The sequence below is a fragment of the Procambarus clarkii genome, chromosome 8 (assembly GCF_040958095.1).
Source record: "Procambarus clarkii isolate CNS0578487 chromosome 8, FALCON_Pclarkii_2.0, whole genome shotgun sequence".
NCBI classification, from domain to species: Eukaryota; Metazoa; Arthropoda; class Malacostraca; order Decapoda; family Cambaridae; genus Procambarus; species Procambarus clarkii.
Window position 1 is genome coordinate 16265521 of NC_091157.1, and position 21257 is coordinate 16286777.

Consider the following 21257-nt stretch of genomic DNA (forward strand, 5'->3'; position numbering starts at 1 on the left):
TCCGTACTGCGTTTCACTTACGAGATGGAAAAGGATGGGAAGCTGCCCTTTCTAGATGTAACAGTCGTGGAAAAGAGTGGAGGTTTCCACACTGCAGTCTACACTAAGGAAACGAACATAGGAATGTGCCTAAATGCCAACAGTGACTGCCCAGACAGGTACAAGAGGAGTGTTGTTAACGCCTATGTCGACCGTGCTCTCAGCCACAGCTCAGAATGGAAGCAAGTCGACGAAGAACTCTGTAGGGTAAGGCAGGTCCTAGTCAACAACGGCTTCTCCAATGGTTTCGTGGAAGACATCATAAGAAGGAAAGTGAAACGCCATGCAACCTCTGAAGAGACAACTAACACAACACCTATACCTCCTATTAGACTATTTTACAGGAACTTCTTTTCCACAGCTCATAAAACGGAGGAAAGGGTCCTGAAAGATATTGTTAATAGAAACGTTATCCCTACAGACAAAAATCAGAGGATACAACTGACGATTTACTATAAAACCAGAAAAACGGCCAGCCTACTCATGAGAAACTCTCCAGACACAAAGCAGAACGCTTTAAAAGAGACCAACGTCGTCTATGCCTTCAAATGCCCTCTTGGGGACTGTAAGCTCCAAAAAACCCAGTATATAGGCAAGACAACAACATCTCTTTCTAGGCGTTTAACGATGCATAAGCAACAGGGCTCCATTAAGGAACATATAATCTCTTCCCACAACCAAACCATCGCCAGAGAAATCCTAGTAAACAACACAGAAATCATCGATAGATACAGCGATAGCAGGCGGCTTGACGTCTGCGAGGCACTACACATCAAGAAGTCAATACCAGCAATCAACAGCCAATTAATGCACAACTATATTCTACCCACCTCAAGACTCTGCTCCAATATAGAAGCATCAAGAAATATGGACCAATAGGCTTTCTACAATCACTTCCATTCAATTCCAATTGTTTTGTGTTCTGTCTTGTGTTTAGGAATTTAATACCCTCTTAATACCACCTCACCCCTTCCACCTCACTCAAATGTAGATATAAACAAATCGAAGATGTGTAAGTTCTATTCAGTTGTGTATGAGTAAACTAAAGTCTTTGAAAATGTAATAAGTTTTACGAAACGCGCTCAAGTGTCGCGTCAGACTAGAAATAAAAATGAATTTTGGAGAATTGATTTTTGAATTACCAAAAACAGTGAAAAGATACGAAAGATCGAGAAAATTCGTGTTAGAATTATTAATCTTACTTTTTCGGTCATATTTAATAATATATGTCTACAGGAAAGACTGCTACCAAAATATACTAATATATATATATATATATATATATATATATATATATATATATATATATATATATATATATATATATATATATATATATATATATATATATGTTGTACCTAGTAGCCAGAACGTCATACTCAGCCTACTATGCAAGGCCCGATTTGCCTAATAAGCCAAGTTTTCCTGAATTTATATATTTTTCAATATTTTATTCTTATGAAATGATAAAGCTATCCGTTTCATTATGTATGAGTTAGTGTTTTTCAAATTTGAGTTAAAACTAACGTAAATATATGACCGAACCTAACCAACTCTACCTAACCTAACCTAACCAAACCTATCTTAACCTAACCTAAACTAACACAATTAAGTCAATAATTTTTGTTATTAATATAATATAATATTAACAATTAAATTAAATAATTGAAAACAATTTATTTGAAGTAAAGAAAATCAGTCGGCCTATTAGGCAAATTGGGCCTTGCGTAGTAGACCGAGAAGTGTGTTCTGGCTACTAGGTACGAAATATATATACATATATATATAGTAGGCATCCTTCAGTCTCGGGAGACTATGCAGTTGCGCCCTAGTTGTCAATCCTGGTGCAGCGTCTGGTGTGACTGATGAGGCCAATCCGAGAGTGGCAGTCCATCCCACACCGAGCACAAACGAAGTCCGATTCTGGTCTGTCTTCCTGGCTACCGGCTTTCCTTCTCTGTCTCTTTGCCTCCGATTCCTTGGCAAGTGACTGCTCGAACTTGGAGAGACCTCGTTGAACAGACTGCCTCCCGGCTGAACGGTCTGCAGCCAGTGTCTCCCAAATAGCAAGATCGATGTCCATGGCGTTCAGGTCCCTTTTGCATACGTCTTTGTACCGTAGCTGAGGCTTGCCTGCTGGACGCTTTCCCTGCCTCAGCTCTCCGTACAGGAGATCCTTGGGGATCCTGCCATCGCCCATTCGCACAACGTGCCCGAGCCAGCGCATTCGTCTCTGTTTCAGCATTGTGTACATGCTGGTGATTCTTGCTCTTCCCAAGACGTTGTTGTTTGTCACCTTGTCCTGCCAGGTGATGTCCAAGAAGTGTCTAAGGCAGCGCATGTGGTAGGCATTCAGCTGTCTTTCCTGACGGGCGCGGAGTGTGCAAGACTCACTGCCATAAAGGAGAGTGCTCAGGACACAGGATCTGTAAACCTGAATCTTAGTATACTCAGTAAGCCTATTGTTGGCCCACACTCTCTTTGTCAGTTTGGACATGGTAGTAGATGCCTTACCGATGCGTTTGTTTAGCTCCGTATCAAGAGAGAGGGAGTCAGAGATTGTGGAGCCCAGGTACACGAAGTCGTGAACGACTTCCAGTTTGGAATCAGAGATGCCGATGTCAGGTGGGGAGTCCACTCCTTGTCCCATGACTTGTGTTTTCTTCAGACTGATGGTGAGTCCGAAAGCTTGAGAGGCCTCGCTGAAGCGGGTTATGAGCCGTTGGAGGTCTACAGCTGAGTGGGCAGTGACTGCTGCGTCATCGGCAAAGAGGAAGTCGCGCAGACACCTCAGCCGAACCTTTGTCTTGGCTCTCAGCCTGGCGAGGTTAAAGAGCTTTCCATCCGACCTGGTCCGGAGGTAAATGCCTTCCGTGACAGATCCGAAGGCGTGCCGCAGCATAACTGCGAAGAAAATCCCGAATAGGGTTGGAGCCAGTACGCAGCCCTGCTTTACTCCACTTCGGATGTCAATATATACATATATATATATATATATATATATATATATATATATATATATATATATATATATATATATATATATATATATATATATATATGTCGTACCTAGTAGCCAGAACGCACTTCTCAGCCTACTATGCAAGGCCCGATTTGCCTAATAAGCCAAGTTTTCATGAATTAATTGTTTTTCGACTACCTAACCTAACCTAACCTAACTTTTTCGGCTACCTAACCTAACCTATAGAGATAGGTTAGGTTAGGTTAGGTTAGGTAGGGTTGGTTAGGTTCGGTCATATATCTACGTTAATTTTAACTCCAATAAAAAAAAGTTGACCTCATACATAATGAAATGGGTAGCTTTATCATTTCATAAGAAAAAAATTAGAGAAAATATATTAATTCAGGAAAACTTGGCTTATTAGGCAAATTGGGCCTTGCATAATAGTCTGAGAAGTGCGTTCTGGCTACTAGGTACGACATATATATATATATATATATATATATTTATATAAATATTTTCTTATATATTTTAAGATGAATAGGAAAACCAGGGATATACTGAACATCTTGTTTCAGATTCTTTACTTTAAAATGCATAACGTTTCGAATACTTCTCGTATTCATCATCAGATCTAAAAGAAAAAACAGAAATCACAATCAAATAGCTGGTAAACAAAGAACTCATACTGAATATAATTGCCTATCAAAGAAAGGAAAATGCTTAAAAAACAAAACACTTAAGCGCACTTAAAGTGATCAATACAAATAAAACTTAATAACTGTCACATATATTAAAGTTAATTTAAAAATCCATTAAACTACAAGATGAATTTCATAACTACTAAAACAAACCATTCTATTAAACTTACGTGAAGTGATCAGAAGTGAAACTTGATACCTAACACATAGACACTAAACACTATAACAAATATTTATATAATGACTACAAATCTACAAAAAATCTATGTAAAATACAAACAGAATAAACGACAATTATAAAGTACTAACCAAAATCTTATAAAAAACTCACATATTAAATAAAATTAAATACCAAAAAATGTATTATATATCCTAAATAAAAGATTATATTAATGTACAATGTCAAGACTTGAAATAAGCAAGAAAGGGCAAAGACATGGTAAACTAAACAAAATTATAATAAAATTAAACTACCAAAATGAACTATAAATTAAATTACAGGGCCTACTGTGCAATATACAGTGTACAATTGAACAGCTGAAAGGTTGTTATTTAACAGAGGCCGCAGCTCCTTTATATATAAGGATTCCATTACTCTCAAATCTGACTGGCCATTCATACAAGTGTCCAGAATTTTAAAATCAGATTCCAGCAGAGAATGATCAAACTCATAACAATGGTTTCTAATCTCCGGAAATGCTGGTTTAGACAATGGTAATCCAGTCCTAAAAGATAATCCCCGGTGCTCAAGTATCCTAATCTTAAAGTTCCGAATGGAACTCCCGATATATCTAGCATTACAGCTGGAACAATTAAACATATATACGACATTTGAGCACAAGGGGGTAGGCACTTTATCTTTAAATTTAAAATAAGAGCCAATGGTATTTGTGTTGACAAAAATAAATCTAAAGTCTACTTGAGGATAACACTGCTGCAACAGTCTCCTCAAACGACTCCTTACAGAAAAGCTAATAGTGCCATAACATGGTAATTTAATATATTTAAGATCCCCTTCCACTGTAGTAATCCTACACGATGGGTGAAACTTCTTATTTAAGAAATTCCTTATAAAGGTATAAACCATATGCAAAGGATAACCATTATTTGAAAAAAATTTCACAAGAAAATTAATTTCTTGATCAAAGTTATTCCAATTAGAACATAAAACAAAAGCCCTATTCAGTAGTGTTAATTGCATTTTTCTTAAAAATATCAGGAACAAAAGAATTAAAATTTAAATTTATATATATATATATATATATATATATATATATATATATATATATATATATATATATATATATATATATATATATATATATATATATATATATATATATATATATATATATATATATTTGTATATTGGTGTATACTGGCAGCAGGTTTTCTTTTCAACATGTCTCATTGAATATGACCGCATATTCAGTATTTACTATATTCTGATTTAGGGTTTCTATCCCTCTAACTATTTTCCTAGCATCAGGGCTTAGCTGAAAGAGGAGTTCTCCAAAACTCATTTTCGTTATTTCTAAGGTGAAGAAAAAAGTGAATTACTATAGAATGTATTACACCTATTTATACAATTTGCACAACGTTTCGAGCCTCCATGGTTCATTCTCAAGTGAAATGAAATTTCAGGACTCGTTGATTTTTACCCGTACGGGGTCAGGTGATAAGACAAGTACAATAAAGATAAAAACAAGGGGAATACATAGGGGGATAAATGGGGGACGAAGCAAATAAGAACATAAGAATAAAGGTAACTGCAAAAGGCCCATTGGCCCATACGAGGCAGCTCCTATTATACAAAGATTAATCAGGTGTAATTGGCCTGTTATGTTGAACAGTGTCTTCTGTGTTGGCATCGTTGTGTTCTGGTCTTGTCCTTACTCTCATGGTGGGTAGAGTAAATAGTTCCGTGATTTGAGTGTTCATGGTAGGTTGTTCTATTCTTATGTGAATTGCTTCAAGAATTTGTAATCTTCTTGCACCTTGGGTTTTGTCTACTATACAGGTATTTTTGTTCAACATTTCTCTTGTTAGGGTGATGTCATGGGCTTGTCTCATGTGATTCCTGGGGGCACCGGATTGAAGATGACATGTCAAACGCCTCGTCAGCTTGGTCGACGTCATACCTATGTACTTACATTGAAGGTTACATCCTTCGTGGGGGCAAGTGTACATGTATACAACGCTTGACTGCTGTTGAGGGTTTTCCGTCGGCTTCGGGCTGTTTTTGATTAGGAGTTCGGAAGTCTTCTTGGTTTTGTAGAATATGATCAGGTCTATGTATTGCTTTTTACTCCTTTACGGATTATTTCTTTCATTATTCTTTCCTTTTTTTTATGTTCACTGTGCATAGTTGATTTGTAATATAATTTTACTGGAGGTATTGTAGTTTCTGTTCTAGGTTGAGGATTATACCATCGGTCCAAGTGTCTTCTTATAGCAGCGTTTATTTCCGTGTTGTTATATCCGTTGTTCACCAATACCTGAGTTATTCTTTCAAACTCTCTACTCCCATTTCTCCATTCAGAGCAGTGGGTAAGCGCTCGATGAATATAAGCATTGAGAACACTGGCTTTGTATCTTTGGAGGCACTCACTTCTACCGTTCAGGCATAATCCTATGTTGGTGGGCTTGGTATATACGTTGGTGCTTAAAGAGGTTCCTGTTTTTGTTATTAGTACATCCAAGAATGGCAAACTGTTATTTTCACTATTTTCCTGTGTAAATCGGAGTACTGACTCTCTCTCTCTAGATGGCTTTTTAGATCAATTAGTTCGTCTGAGTCTTTTACTATTACGAATATGTCATCTACATAACGGCAATATACGGTTAGTTTTGTCTGCTACTGAAGACTTTGTCTTCGATAGTTCTCATATAAAAATTAGCAAATAAAACTCCTAAGGGGGAGCCCATTGCTACTCCGTCTATTTGTAGATACATGTCTCCTGGTGGACACTGCTCCGAATGGAGCAACGTGAGTAGAGAGTTTGAAAGAATAACACAGGTATTGATGAACAACGGATATAGCAACACGGAAATAAACGTTGCTGTAAGATATCACTTGGACTGATATCAGTCCAAGTGATATCGGATATCAACACTGATATAACTGATATCAACACGAGCGTGACAGATTTTAAAAGAGAAATTGACAATATGCCCATGCACTCAACCCCGGGTCCAGACTCATGGAATTCAATATTTATAAAGAAATGCAAAGTGCCAGTAGCACAGGCACTCAGTATAGTGTGGAGGAAGAGCTTGGACACAGGGGAGATACCAGATGCGCTTAAAGCACCAGACACAGCCCCTCTACACAAGGGTGGTAGCAAAGCATTGGCAAAGAATTATAGACCAGTTGCACTAACGTCCCACGTAATAAAAGTATTTGAAAGAGTGATCAGGAGTCAGGTCACTAGATTCATGGAAACTAACGACCTCTACAATCCAGGCCAACATAGATTTAGAGCAGGAATATCATGCCTCTCACAGCTACTTGACCACTATAACAAAATCACTGAGGCATTAGAAGAAAAACATAATGCAAATGTCGTATACACAGATTTTGCAAAGGTATTCGATAAATGTGACCATGGAGTGATTGCACACAAAATGAGGTCAATGGGTATAACTGGTAAAGTAGGACGCTGGATATTAAATTTCCTGTCGAACAGAACACAATGAGTAACAGTCAATCAAATAAAATCGAGTCCGAGCGCAGTTAAAAGCTCTGTACCTCAAGGCACAGTCCTTGCACCACTGCTGTTCCTTATTCTCATATCAGATATAGACAAAAACACAAGTCACAGCTTCGTGTCATCCTTTGCAGCTGATACAAAAATCAGCATGAAAATTACCTCTGCTGAAGACATTGATAAACAACAAACAGATATTAACAAAGTTCCCATAGTAGGAAAACAGCATGTCAAGGATTTGGGAATAATGATGTCCGACGACCTAACGTTTAGGGAGCATAACCAAGCAAGTATTGCGTCAGCCAGAAAAACGATAGGATGGATTACGAGAACCTTCAAGTCCAGAGATCCCATCACAATGGTTGTACTCTTCAAATCACTTGTGTTGTCCCGTCTTGAGTGCTGCTCAGTACTCACTTCCCCCTTCAGAGTAAAAGAGATTGCTGAAATTGAGGGAATACAGAGAACATATATGGCACGCATGGACGAGATAAAGCACCTAAATTATTGGGATCGTCTCAAAGCTCTCCAAATGTACTCACTAGAAAGGAGACGAGAGAGATACCAAATAATATACACATGGAAAATACTGAAGAGACAAGTCCCAAATCTGCACAGTAAAATAACAACGTACTGGAGTGAACGACATGGAAGAAAATGCAGAATAGAACCAGTGAAGAGCAGAGGTGCCATGGACACAATCAGAGAACACTGTATGAACATCAGAGGTCCACAGTTGTTCAGAGTCCTACCAGCAAGCTTCAGAAATATTACAGGAACAACCGTGGACATCTTCAAGAGGAAACTATATTGTTTCCTTCAAGGAGTGCCGGACCAACCGGGCTGTGGTGTGTATGTGGGCCTGCGGGCCGCTCCGAGCAACAGCCTGGTGGACCAAACTCTCACAAGTCAAGTCTTCTACTCCCCAGGCCCCAGGCTGGGCTTGGGGAGTAGAAGAACTCCCAGAACCCCATCAACCAGGTTGGACCGATGGTATAATCCTGAACCTAGAACAGAAACCACAATACCTCCAATAAAATTATATTACAAATCAACCATGCACAGTGAACATAAAAAAGAGGAAAGAATAATGAAAGAAATAATCCGTAAAGGAGTAAAAAGCAATACTCCTAACCAAAACATAAACCTGATAATATTCTACAAAACCAAGAAGACTTCCGAACTCCTAACCAAAAACAACCCGAAGCCGACGGAAAACCCTCTACAGCAGTCAAGCGTTGTATACATGTACACTTGCCCCCACGAAGGATGTAACCTTCAATCTAAGTACATAGGTATGACGTCGACCAAGCTGACGAGGCGTTTGACATGTCATCTTCAATCTGGTGCCCCCAGGAATCACATGAGACAAGCCCATGACATCACCCTAACAAGAGAAATGTTGAACAAAAATACCTGTATAGTAGACAAAACCCAAGGTGCAAGAAGATTACAAATTCTTGAAGCAATTCACATAAGAATAGAACAACCTACCATGAACACTCAAATCACGGAACTATTTACTCTACCCACCATGAGAGTAAGGACAAGACTAGAACACAACGATGCCAACACAGAAGACACTGTTCAACATAACAGGCCAATTACACCTGATTAATCTTTGTATAATAGGAGCTGCCTCGTATGGGCCAATGGGCCTTTTGCAGTTACCTTTATTCTTATGTTCTTATGTACTTCGTCCCCCATTTATCTCCATGTATCCCCGTTGTTTTTATCTTTATTGTACTTGTCTTATCACCAGACCCAGTATGGGTATAAATCAACGAGTCCTGTAATTTCATTTCACTTGAGAATGAACCACGGAGGTTCGAAACGTTATGCAAATTGTATAAATAAGTGTAATACATTCTATAGTAATACACTTTTTTCTTCACCTTGAAATAACGAAAATGTGTTTGGAGAACTCCTCTTTCAGCTAAGCCCTGATGCTAAGAAAATAGTTGGAGGAATAGACCCTAAATCAGAAGCTAGTAAATACTGAATATGCGGTCATATTTAATGAGACACACACACACAGGTATAGACTCCAGAGGGTATAGACTCATTCCTCTCGATGTTTGCTGATGATGCAAAAATTATGAGAAGAATCAAGACGAATGAAGATAGACAGAGACTACAGGATGACCTGGATAAATTGGAGGAATGGTCTAGAAAATGGCTGCTGAAGTTCAACTCGGGAAAGTGTAAGGTGATGAAATTAGGCGAAGGGAGCAGGAGGCTGAACACAAGGTATCATCTGGGAGGGGAAATCCTGCAAGAATCAAATGGAGAGAAGGATCTGGGGGTTGATATCACACCGAACCTGTCCCCAGAGGCCCACATCAAAAGAATATCATCAGCGGCATATGCTAGACTGGCCAACATAAGAACTGCCTTTAAAAACTTGTGTAAGGAATCTTTCAGAACCCTGTATACCACTTATGTAAGACCAATCCTGGAGTATGCAGCTCCAGCCTGGAGTCCATACCTAGTTAAACACAAGACAAAGTTAGAGAAGATTCAGCGGTATGCCACCAGGCTCGTCCCGGAACTGAGAGGATTGAGCTACGAGGAAAGGCTAAAGGAGCTGAACCTCACATCCCTGGAAAACAGAAGAGTAAGGGGAGACATGATAACCACCTACAAAATTCTCAGGGGAATTGACAGGGTGGACAAAGACAAACTCTTCAGCACGGGTGGGACACGAACAAGGGGACACAGGTGGAAACTTAGTACCCAGATGAGCCACAGAGACGTTAGAAAGAATTTTTTCAGTGTCAGAGTAGTTAATAAATGGAATGCACTAGGAAGTGATGTGGTGGAGGCTGTCTCCATACACAGTTTCAAGTGTAGTTATGATAGAGCCCAATAGGCTCAGGAACCTGTACACCTGTTGATTGACGGTTGAGAGGCGGGACCAAAGAGCCAGAGCTCAACCCCCCGCAAGCACAACTAGGTGAGTACACACACACACACACACACCATCCATCTCTTGGTCGTGGAATTGCCATAGAAATCCTCACAGACCGACATCACCTCAGCACTGAAACAAGGATAATCAAGAAACTAACAACGTTATATGGAGGACCTATGGCAATTCCACGACCAAGAGACGGCTTCCTGAACCTTGCAGGAATCAACCTCACTGAGGACCAAGTCACTCTCCTAAATCTGGGTATAAACTGTCACGTTATGTCCAGACCGAGTGAGATGGCCCGGAAAGTGGAGTTGGAGATTCTGTTGGACGACATATTCGACCTCGAGACACAAAAGAAGGTCACCACCAAAGACACCTTACAAGCAGAACTTATTGCGGAAGGAGGAAAGAATCGAGGCAACTACAGAAGCACCATACTGTTCCCCGAGCTCAAAGCGGCAGCTAAGAGCCTTCGTAAGAACAAGGTGATAGTTGTCAGGAGAGGTGACAAGTCGCCAATATACGTCATTCTTAAAAAAGACGAATATCTGGCGAAAATGAACCTCATACTCTCTGACCAAACTAAATTCCAAAGGGTAACGAAGGACACTACAGCCGAATTGTAAGCAAAGGTCAACAAATTGATCGAAACTGTGAACGCCAAGAAATCCGGATTCCACCTGCCAAAGATAATTGGGGAATATAAACCTGGATATGCGTATGGAAATGTCAAGACACAAGCCTGGAAACCCACTTCGGCCAATCATCAGCCAGATACCCACACCCACGTACAGACTGGCGAAACGACTCAACGGCTTGCTGACTCCTTATGTCTCTTGCGCCTTCAGCCTGAAGTCTCCAAAGGAATTTGTTGACCTACTGCGGGGAACACGGACCACAGGGATAAGAGCCTCGTTGGACGTAGAATCACTGTTTACCAACGTACCTGTGGATGAAACAATTGGGATGATAGCAGACAGAGTATATCGTGATCCGGCCTGTACTCCTCTTGACTTACCAGAAAATATTCTAAGGAAACTACTCCAAGCTTGTACTAAAGAGGCACCCTTCTTGAGCCCGGATGGACACATGTATAAGCAAGTAGATGGGGTCGCCATGGGTTCTCCCCTAGGTGTCCTGTTTGCAAACTTCTACATGGGTACCATCAAGCAAAAAGTCTTTGTCGACATGAACTTGAAACCGGCCATATACTGCAGGTTTGTTGACGACATTTTTACAAAGGTACCTGATGTCAGACATCTGCAGGAGCTGAAGGAGGCTTTTGAGCAGAATTCTGTGTTGCGTTTCACTTACGAGATGGAGAAGGATGGGAAGCTGCCTTTTCTAGATGTAACAGTCATGGAAAGGAGCGGAGTTTTCCACACTGCAGTCTACACTAAGGAAACGAACATAGGAATGTGCCTGAATGCCAACAGTGACTGACCATACAGGTACAAGAGGAGTGTTGTTAACGCCTATGTCGACCGTGCTCTCAGCCACAGCTCAGAATGGAAGCAAGTCGACGAAGAACTCGGTAGGGTAAGGCAGGTCCTAGTCAACAACGGCTTCTCCAATGGTTTCGTGGAAGACATCATAAGAAGGAAAGTGAAACGTCTTGCAACCTCTGAAGAGACAACTAACACAACACCTATACCCCCTATTAGATTATTTTACAGGAGCTTCTTTTCCACAGCCCATAAAACGGAGGAAAGGGTCCTGAAAGATATTGTTAGTAGAAACGTTATCCCTACAGACAAAAATCAGAAGATACAACTGACAATTTACTATAAAACCAAAAACACGGTCAGCCTACTCATGAGAAACTCTCCAGACACAAAGCAGAACGCTTTAAAAGAGACCAGCGTCGTCTATGCCTTTAAATGCCCTCTTGAGGACTGTAAGGCTCAAAAAACTCAGTATATAGGCAAGACAACAGCATCTCTTTCCAGGCGTTTAACGATGCATAAGCAACAGGGCTCCATTAAGGAACATATAGTCTCTTCCCACAACGAAACCATCACCAGAGAAATCTTAGCAAACAACACAGAAATCATCGATAGATACAGCGATAGCAGGCGGCTTGACGTCTGCGAGGCACTACACATCAAGAAGTCAACACCAGCAATCAACAGCCAATTAATGCACAACTATATTCTACCCACTTCAAGACTCCGCTCCAATATAGAAGCATCAAGAAATATAGGCCAATAAAAATAGGCCTTCTGCAGTTACCTACCTTTAATACCCATTGTTTCATGTTCTGTCTTGCGTAAAAAGTTTATTTTCACCTCATCCAAAACTATTGTAACATGTCACCTCACCAAAATGTAGGTATAAAAAACTCGAAGATGTTTAAGCTCTATTCCGTTAAAGTTGTGTGTGTGTGTGTAAACTAAAGTCTTTGAAAATGTAATAAGTTTTACGAAACGCTCTCAAGTGTCGCGTCAGACTAGAAATAAAAATGAATTTTGGAGAATTGATTTTTGAATTACCATCAACAGTGAAAAGAAGCGTAAGAAAGATCGAGAAAATTAGCATTAGAATTATTAATCTTACTTTTTCGGTCATATTTAATAATATATGTCTACAGGAAAGACTGCTACCAAAATATACTAATATATATATATATAGATATATATATATATATATATATATATATATATATATATATATATATATATATATATATATATATATATATATATATATATATATATGCGAACAAGCCTGAATGGTCCCCAGGACTATATGCGACTGAAAACTCACACCCCAGAAGTGACTCGAACCCATACTCCCAGGAGCAACGCAACTGGTAACTACAGGGCGCCTTAATCCGCTTGACCATCACGGCCGGACAAAAGGAAGTGCTGGCCGAAGCTATTTGAACCACTTCCCTGCCGGCAACTCGGATGGTAATCTTGGGCATAGCATTTCACCAAATCACCTCATTCTTTGGGGCACACGTGAGGAACACAAATGCGAACAAGCCTGAATGGTCCCCAGGACTATATGCGAATGAAAACTCACACCCCAGAAGTGACTCGAACCCATACTCCCAGGAGCAACGCAACTGGTAACTACAGGGCGCCTTAATCCACTTGACCATCACGGCCGTCAAATGGAAGTGATAGCCAAGGCTTGTTGAGCCACTTCCCCGACGGCAACTCGGATGGTAATCTTGGGCATAGCATTTCACCAAATCACCTCATTCTTTGGGGCACACGTGAGGAACACAAATGCGAACAAGCCTGAATGGTCCCCAGGACTATATGCGAATGAAAACTCACACCCCAGAAGTGACTCGAACCCATACTCCCAGGAGCAACGCAACTGGTAACTACAGGGCGCCTTAATCCACTTGACCATCACGGCCGTCAAAAGGAAGTGATAGCCAAGGCTATTTGAGCCACTTCCCCGACGGCAACTCGGATGGTAATCTTGGGCATAGCATTTCACCAAATCACCTCATTCTTTGGGGCACACGTGAGGAACGCAAATGCGAACAAGCCTGAATGGTCCCCAGGACTATATGCGAATGAAAACTCACACCCCAGAAGTGACTCGAACCCATACTCCCTGGTGCAACGCAACTGGTAACTACAGGGCGCCTTAATCCACTTGACCATCACGGCCGTCAAAAGGAAGTGATAGCCAAGGCTATTTGAGCCACTTCCTCGACGGCAACTCGGATGGTAATCTTGGGCATAGCATTTCACCAAATCACCTCATTCTTTGGGGCACACGTGAGGAACACAAATGCGAACAAGCCTGAATGGTCCCCAGGACTATATGCGAATGAAAACTCACACCCCAGAAGTGACTCGAACCAATACTCCCAGGAGCAACGCAACTGGTAACTACAGGGCGCCTTAATCCACTTGACCATCACGGCCGTCAAAAGGAAGTGATAGCCAAGGCTTGTTGAGCCACTTCCCCGACGGCAACTCGGATGGTAATATTGGGCATAGCATTTCACCAAATCACCTCATTCTTTGGGGCACACGTGAGGAACACAAATGCGAACAAGCCTAAATGGTCCCCAGGACTATATGCGAATGAAGTGGCTCAAATAGCCTTGGCTATCACTTCCTTTTGACGGCTGTGATGGTCAAGTGGATTAAGGCACCCTGTAGTTATCAGTTGCGTTGCTCCTGGGAGTATGGGTTCGAGTCATTTCTGGGGTGTGAGTTTTCATTCGCATATAATCCTGGGGACCATTCAGGCTTGTTCGCATATATATATATATATATATATATATATATATATATATATATATATATATATATATATATATATATATATATATATATATATATATATATATATATATATATACATATATATACATATATATATATATATATATATATATATATATATGTTTATATATATATATATATATATATATACATATATATATATACATATATATATATATATATATATATATATATATATATATATATATATATATATATATATATATATATATGTCGTACCTAGTAGCCAGAATGCACTTTTCGGCCTACTATGCAAGGCCCGATTTGCCTAATAAGCTAAGTTTTCCTGAATTAATATATTTTCTCTAATTTTTTTCTTATGAAATGATAAAGCTACCCATTTCATTATGTATGAGGTCAATTTTGTTTTATTGTAGTTAAAATTAACGTAGATATATGACCGAACCTAACCAACCCTACCTAACCTAACCTATCCTATCTTTATAGGTTAGGTCAGGTTAGGTAACCGAAAAAGGTAGGTTAGGTTAGGTTAGGTAGGTTAGGTCGTCGAAAAAACATTAATTCATGAAAACTTGGCTTATTAGGCAAATTGGGCCTTGCAAAGTAGGCTGAGAAGTGCGTTCTGGCTACTAGGTACGACATATATATATATATATATATATATATATATATATATATATATATATATATATATATATATATATATATATACATATTTATATATATATATATATATATATATATATATATATATATATATATATATATATATATAAAATTTTGTGAGGGTACCACCTCTGGTGCCAATGTGGGGACCCATAGCCTCGGAGAAGAAAATAAAAAGTATTCAGAGGAGACCTTGTGGTTTCTCACTGAACACTAATATTATCTTTTCCTACCACCCCCATTCTTTTGTATGTACACATATATATTTACTTTATTTGAACTTTGTTACAAAAAGGAGTTGCATATGGGTTATATATATATATGCATATGGGTTGCATATGGGTTGCATATGGGTTATATATATAATATATATATATATATATATATATATATATATATATATATATATATATATATATATATTTATATATATATATATATATATATATATATATATATATATATATATATATATATATATATATATATATATATATAACTGAAAACTCACACCCCAGAAGTGACTCGAACCCATACTCCCAGGAGCCACGCAACTGGTATGTACAAGACGCCTTAATCCACTTGACCATCACGACCGGACAAAATGAGGTGATAGCCGAGGCTATTTGAACCACCCCACCGCCGGCACTCGGATAGTAATCTTGGGCATAGCATTTTACCAAATCACCTCATTCTTTGGGGCACACGTGAGGAACACAAATGCGAACAAGCCTGAATGGTCCCCAGGACAATATGCAACTGAAAACTCACACCCCAGAAGTGACTCGAACCCATACTCCCAGGAGCCACGCAACTGGTATGTACAAGACGCCTTAATCCACTTGACCATCACGACCGGACAAAATGAGGTGATAGCCGAGGCTATTTGAACCACCCCACCGCCGGCACTCGGATAGTAATCTTGGGCATAGCATTTTACCAAATCACCTCATTCTTTGGGGCACACGTGAGGAACACAAATGCGAACAAGCCTGAATGGTCCCCAGGACAATATGCAACTGAAAACTCACACCCCAGAAGTGACTCGAACCCATACTCCCAGGAGCCACGCAACTGGTATGTACAAGACGCCTTAATCCACTTGACCATCACGACCGGACAAAATGAGGTGATAGCCGAGGCTATTTGAACCACCCCACCGCCGGCACTCGGATAGTAATCTTGGGCATAGCATTTTACCAAATCACCTCATTCTTTGGGGCACACGTGAGGAACACAAATGCGAACAAGCCTGAATGGTCCCCAGGACAATATGCAACTGAAAACTCACACCCCAGAAGTGACTCGAACCCATACTCCCAGGAGCCACGCAACTGGTATGTACAAGACGCCTTAATCCACTTGGCCATCACGACCGGACAAAATGAGGTGATAGCCGAGGCTATTTGAACCACCCCACCGCCGGCACTCGGATCACCTCATTTTGTCCGGTCGTGATGGTCAAGTGGATTAAGGCGTCTTGTACATACCAGTTGCGTGGCTCCTGGGAGTATGGGTTCGAGTCACTTCTGGGGTGTGAGTTTTCAGTTGCATATTGTCCTGGGGACCATTCAGGCTTGTTCGCATTTGTGTTCCTCACGTGTGCCCCAAAGAATGAGGTGATTTGGTAAAATGCTATGCCCAAGATTACTATCCGAGTGCCGGCGGTGGGGTGGTTCAAATAGCCTCGGCTATCACCTCATTTTGTCCGGTCGTGATGGTCAAGTGGATTAAGGCGTCTTGTACATACCAGTTGCGTGGCTCCTGGGAGTATGGGTTCGAGTCACTTCTGGGGTGTGAGTTTTCAGTTGCATATTGTCCTGGGGACCATTCAGGCTTGTTCGCATATATATATATATATATATATATATATATATATATATATATATATATATATATATATATATATTATTAAATATGACCGAAAAAGTAAGATTAATAATTCTAACACGAATTTTCTCAATCTTTCGTACATTTCTTTTCACTGCTGGTGGTAATTCAAAAATCAATTCTCCAAAATTCATTTTTATTTCTAGTCTGACGCGACACTTGAGCGCGTTTCGTAAAACTTATTACATTTTCAAAGACTTTAGTTTACACATACACAACTGAATAGAACTTACACATCTCCGATTTGTTTATATCTACATTTGAGTGAGGTGGATGGGGTGAGGTGGTATTAATAGGGTATTAAATTCATCAACACAAGACAGAACACGAAACAATGGGTATTGAATGGAAGTGATTGTAGAAAGCCTATTGGTCCATATTTCTTGATGCTTGTATATTGGAGCGGAGTCTTGAGGTGGGTAGAATATAGTTGTGCATTAATTGGCTGTTGATTGCTGGTGTTGACTTCTTAATGTGTAGTGCCTCGCAAACGTCAAGCCGTCTGCTATCGCTGTATCTATCGATGATTTCTGTGTTGTTTACTAGGATTTCTCTGGCGATGGTTTGGTTGTGGGAAGAGATTATATGTTCCTTAATGGAGCCCTGTTGCCTATGCATCGTTAAACCCCTAGAAAGAGATGTTGTTGTCTTGCCTATATACTGGGTTTTTAGGAGCTTACAGTCCCCAAGAGGGCATTTGAAGGCATAGACGACGTTGGTCTCTTTTAAAGCGTTTTGCTTTGTGTCTGGAGAGTTTCTCATGAGTAGGCTGGCCGTTTTTCTGGTTTTATAGTAAATCGTCAGTTGTATCCTCTGATTTTTGTCTGTAGGGATAACGTTTCTATTAACAATATCTTTCAGGACCCTTTCCTCCGTTTTATGAGCTGTGGAAAAGAAGTTCCTGTAAAATAGTCTAATAGGGGGAATAGGTGTTGTGTTAGTTGTCTCTTCAGAGGTTGCATGGCGTTTCACTTTCCTTCTTATGATGTCTTCCACGAAACCATTGGACAAGCCGTTGTTGACTAGGACCTGCCTTACCCTACAGAGTTCTTCGTCGACTTGCTTCCATTCTGAGCTGTGGCTTAGAGCACGGTCGACATATGCTGCGTTAACAACACTCCTCTTGTACCTGTCTGGGCAGTTGCTGTTGGCATTTAGGCACATTCCTGTGTTCGTTTCCTTAGTGTAGACTGCAGTGTGGAAACCTCCGCTCTTTTCCATGACTGTTACATCTAGAATGGGCAGCTTCCCATCCTTTTCCATCTCGTAAGTGAAACGCAGCACGGAACTCTGCTCAAACGCCTCCTTCAGCTCCTGCAGATGTCTGACATCAGGTACCTGTGTAAAAATGTCTTCAACACACCTGCAGTATATGGCCAGTTTCAAGTTCATGTCGACTAAGACTTTTTGCTCGATGGTACCCATGTAGAAGTTTGCAAACAGGACACCTAGGGGAGAACCCATGGCGACCCCATCTACTTGCTTATACATGTGCCCATACGGGCTCAAGAAGGGTGCCTCTTTAGTACAAGCTTGGAGTAGTTTCCTTAGAATATTTTCTGGTATGTCAAGAGGAGTACAGGCTGGATCACGATACACTCTGTCGGCTATCATCCCGATTGTCTCGTCCACAGGTACGTTTGTGAACAGTGATTCTACGTCCAACGAGGCTCTTATCCCTGTGGCCCGTGTGCCCCGCAGTAAGTCAACAAATTCCTTTGGAGACTTCAGGCTGAAGGCCCAAGGGACATAAGGAGTCAGCAGGCCGTTGAGTCGCTTCGCCAGTCTGTACGTGGGTGTGGGTATCTGGCTAATGATTGGCCGAAGTGGGTTTCCAGGCTTGTGTGTCTTGACATTTCCATACGCATATCCAGGTTTATATTCCCCAATAATCTTTGGCAGGTGGAGTCCGGATTTCTTGGCGTTCACAGATTCGATCAGTTTGTTGACCTTTGCTTTTAATTTGGCTGTAGTGTCCTTCGTTACCCTTTGGAATTTAGTTTGGTCAGAAAGTATGAGGGTTCATTTTCGCCAGATATTCGTCTTTTTTAGGAATGACGTATATTGGCGACTTGTCGCCTCTCCTGACAACTATCTCCTTGTTCTCATGAAGGCTTTTAGTTGCCGCTTTGAGCTTGGGGGACAGTATGGTGCTTCTGTAATTGCCTCGATTCTTTCCTCCTTCCGCAATAAGTTCTGCTTGTAAGGTATCTTTGGTACTGACCTTCTTTTGTGTCTCGAGGTCGAATATGTCGTCCAACAGGATTTCCAACTCCACTTTCAGTTGGAAAGAAAACAGCCGAATTAAAAGCAAAGGTCAACAAACTGATCGAAACTGTGAACGCCAAGAATTCCGGACTCCACCTGCCAAAGATTATTGGGGAATATAAACCTGGATATGCGTATGGAAATGTCAAGACACACAAGCCTGGAAACCCACTTCGGCCAATCATTAGCCAGATACCCACACCCACTTACAGACTGGCGAAGCGACTCAACGACCTGCTGACTCCTTATGTCCCTTGCGCCTTCAGCCTGAAGTCTCCAAAGGAATTTGTTGACTTACTGCGGGGCACACGGGCCACAGGGATAAGAGCCTCGTTGGACGTAGAATCACTGTTCACCAACGTACCTGTGGACGAGACAATCGGGATGATAGCCGACAGAGTGTATCGTGATCCAGCCTGTACTCCTCTTGACATACCAGAAAATATTCTAAGGAAACTACTCCAAGCTTGTACTAAAGAGGCACCCTTCTTGAGCCCGGATGAACACATGTATAAGCAAGTAGATGGGGTCGCCATGGGTTCTCCCCTAGGTGTCCTGTTTGCAAACTTCTACATGGGTACCATTGAGCAAAAAGTCTTAGTCGACATGAACTTGAAACTGGCCATATACTGCAGGTATGTTGACGACATTTTTACACAGGTACCTGATGTCAGGCATCTGCAGGAGGTGAAGGAAGCATTTGAGCAGAATTCTGTGTTGCGTTTCACTTACGAGATGGAGAAGGATGGGAAGCTGCCCTTTCTAGATGTAACAGTCATGGAAAGGAGCGGAGTTTTCCACACTGCAGTCTACACTAAGGAAACAAACATAGGAATGTGCCTGAATGCCAACAGTGACTGCCCGGACAGGTACAAGAGGAGTGTTGTTAACGCTTATGTCGACCGTGCCCTCAGCCACAGCTCAGAATGGAAGCAAGTCGATGAAGAACTCTGTAGGGTAAGGCAGGTCCTAGTCAACAACGGCTTGTCCAATGGTTTCGTGGAAGACATCATAAGAAGGAAAGTGAAACGCCATGCAACCTCTGAAGAGAAAACTAACACAACACCTATACCCCCAATTAGACTATTTTACAGGAACTTCTTTTCCACAGCCCATAAAACGGAGGAAAGGGTCCTGAAAGATATTGTCAGTAGAAACGTTATCCCTACAGACAAAAATCAGAAGATACAACTGACGATTTACTATAAAAACAGAAAAACGGCCAGTCTACTCATGAGAAACTCTCCAGACCAAAAGCAGAACGCTTTAAAAGAGACCAACGTCGTCTATGCCTTCAAATGCCCTCTTGGGGACTGTAAGCCTCAAAAAACCCAGTATATAGGCAAGACAACAACATCTCTTTCCAGGCGTTTAACGATGCATAAGCAACAGGGCTCCATTAAGGAACATATAATCTCTTCCCACAAACAAACCATCACCAGAGAAATCCTAGCAAATAACACAGAAATCATCGATAGGTACAGCGATAGCAGGCGGCTTGACGTCTGCGAGGCACTACACATCAAGAAGTCAACGCCAGCAATCAACAGCCAATTAATGCACAACTATATTCTACCCACTTCAAGACGCTGCTCCAATATAGATGCATCAAGAAATATGGACCAATAGGCTTTCTACAATTACTTCCATTCAATACCCATTGTTTCGTGTTCTGTCTTGTGTTTGAATTTAATACCAATTCAATACCCATTGTTGAAAGTTTGTTTTCACCTCATCCACCTCACCCAAATGTAGATATAAAATCGAAGATGTGTAAGCTCTATTCAGTTTCAGTTGTGTGTTTGTAAACTAAAGTCTTTGAAAATGTAATAAGTTTTACGAAACGTGCTCAAGTGTCGCGTC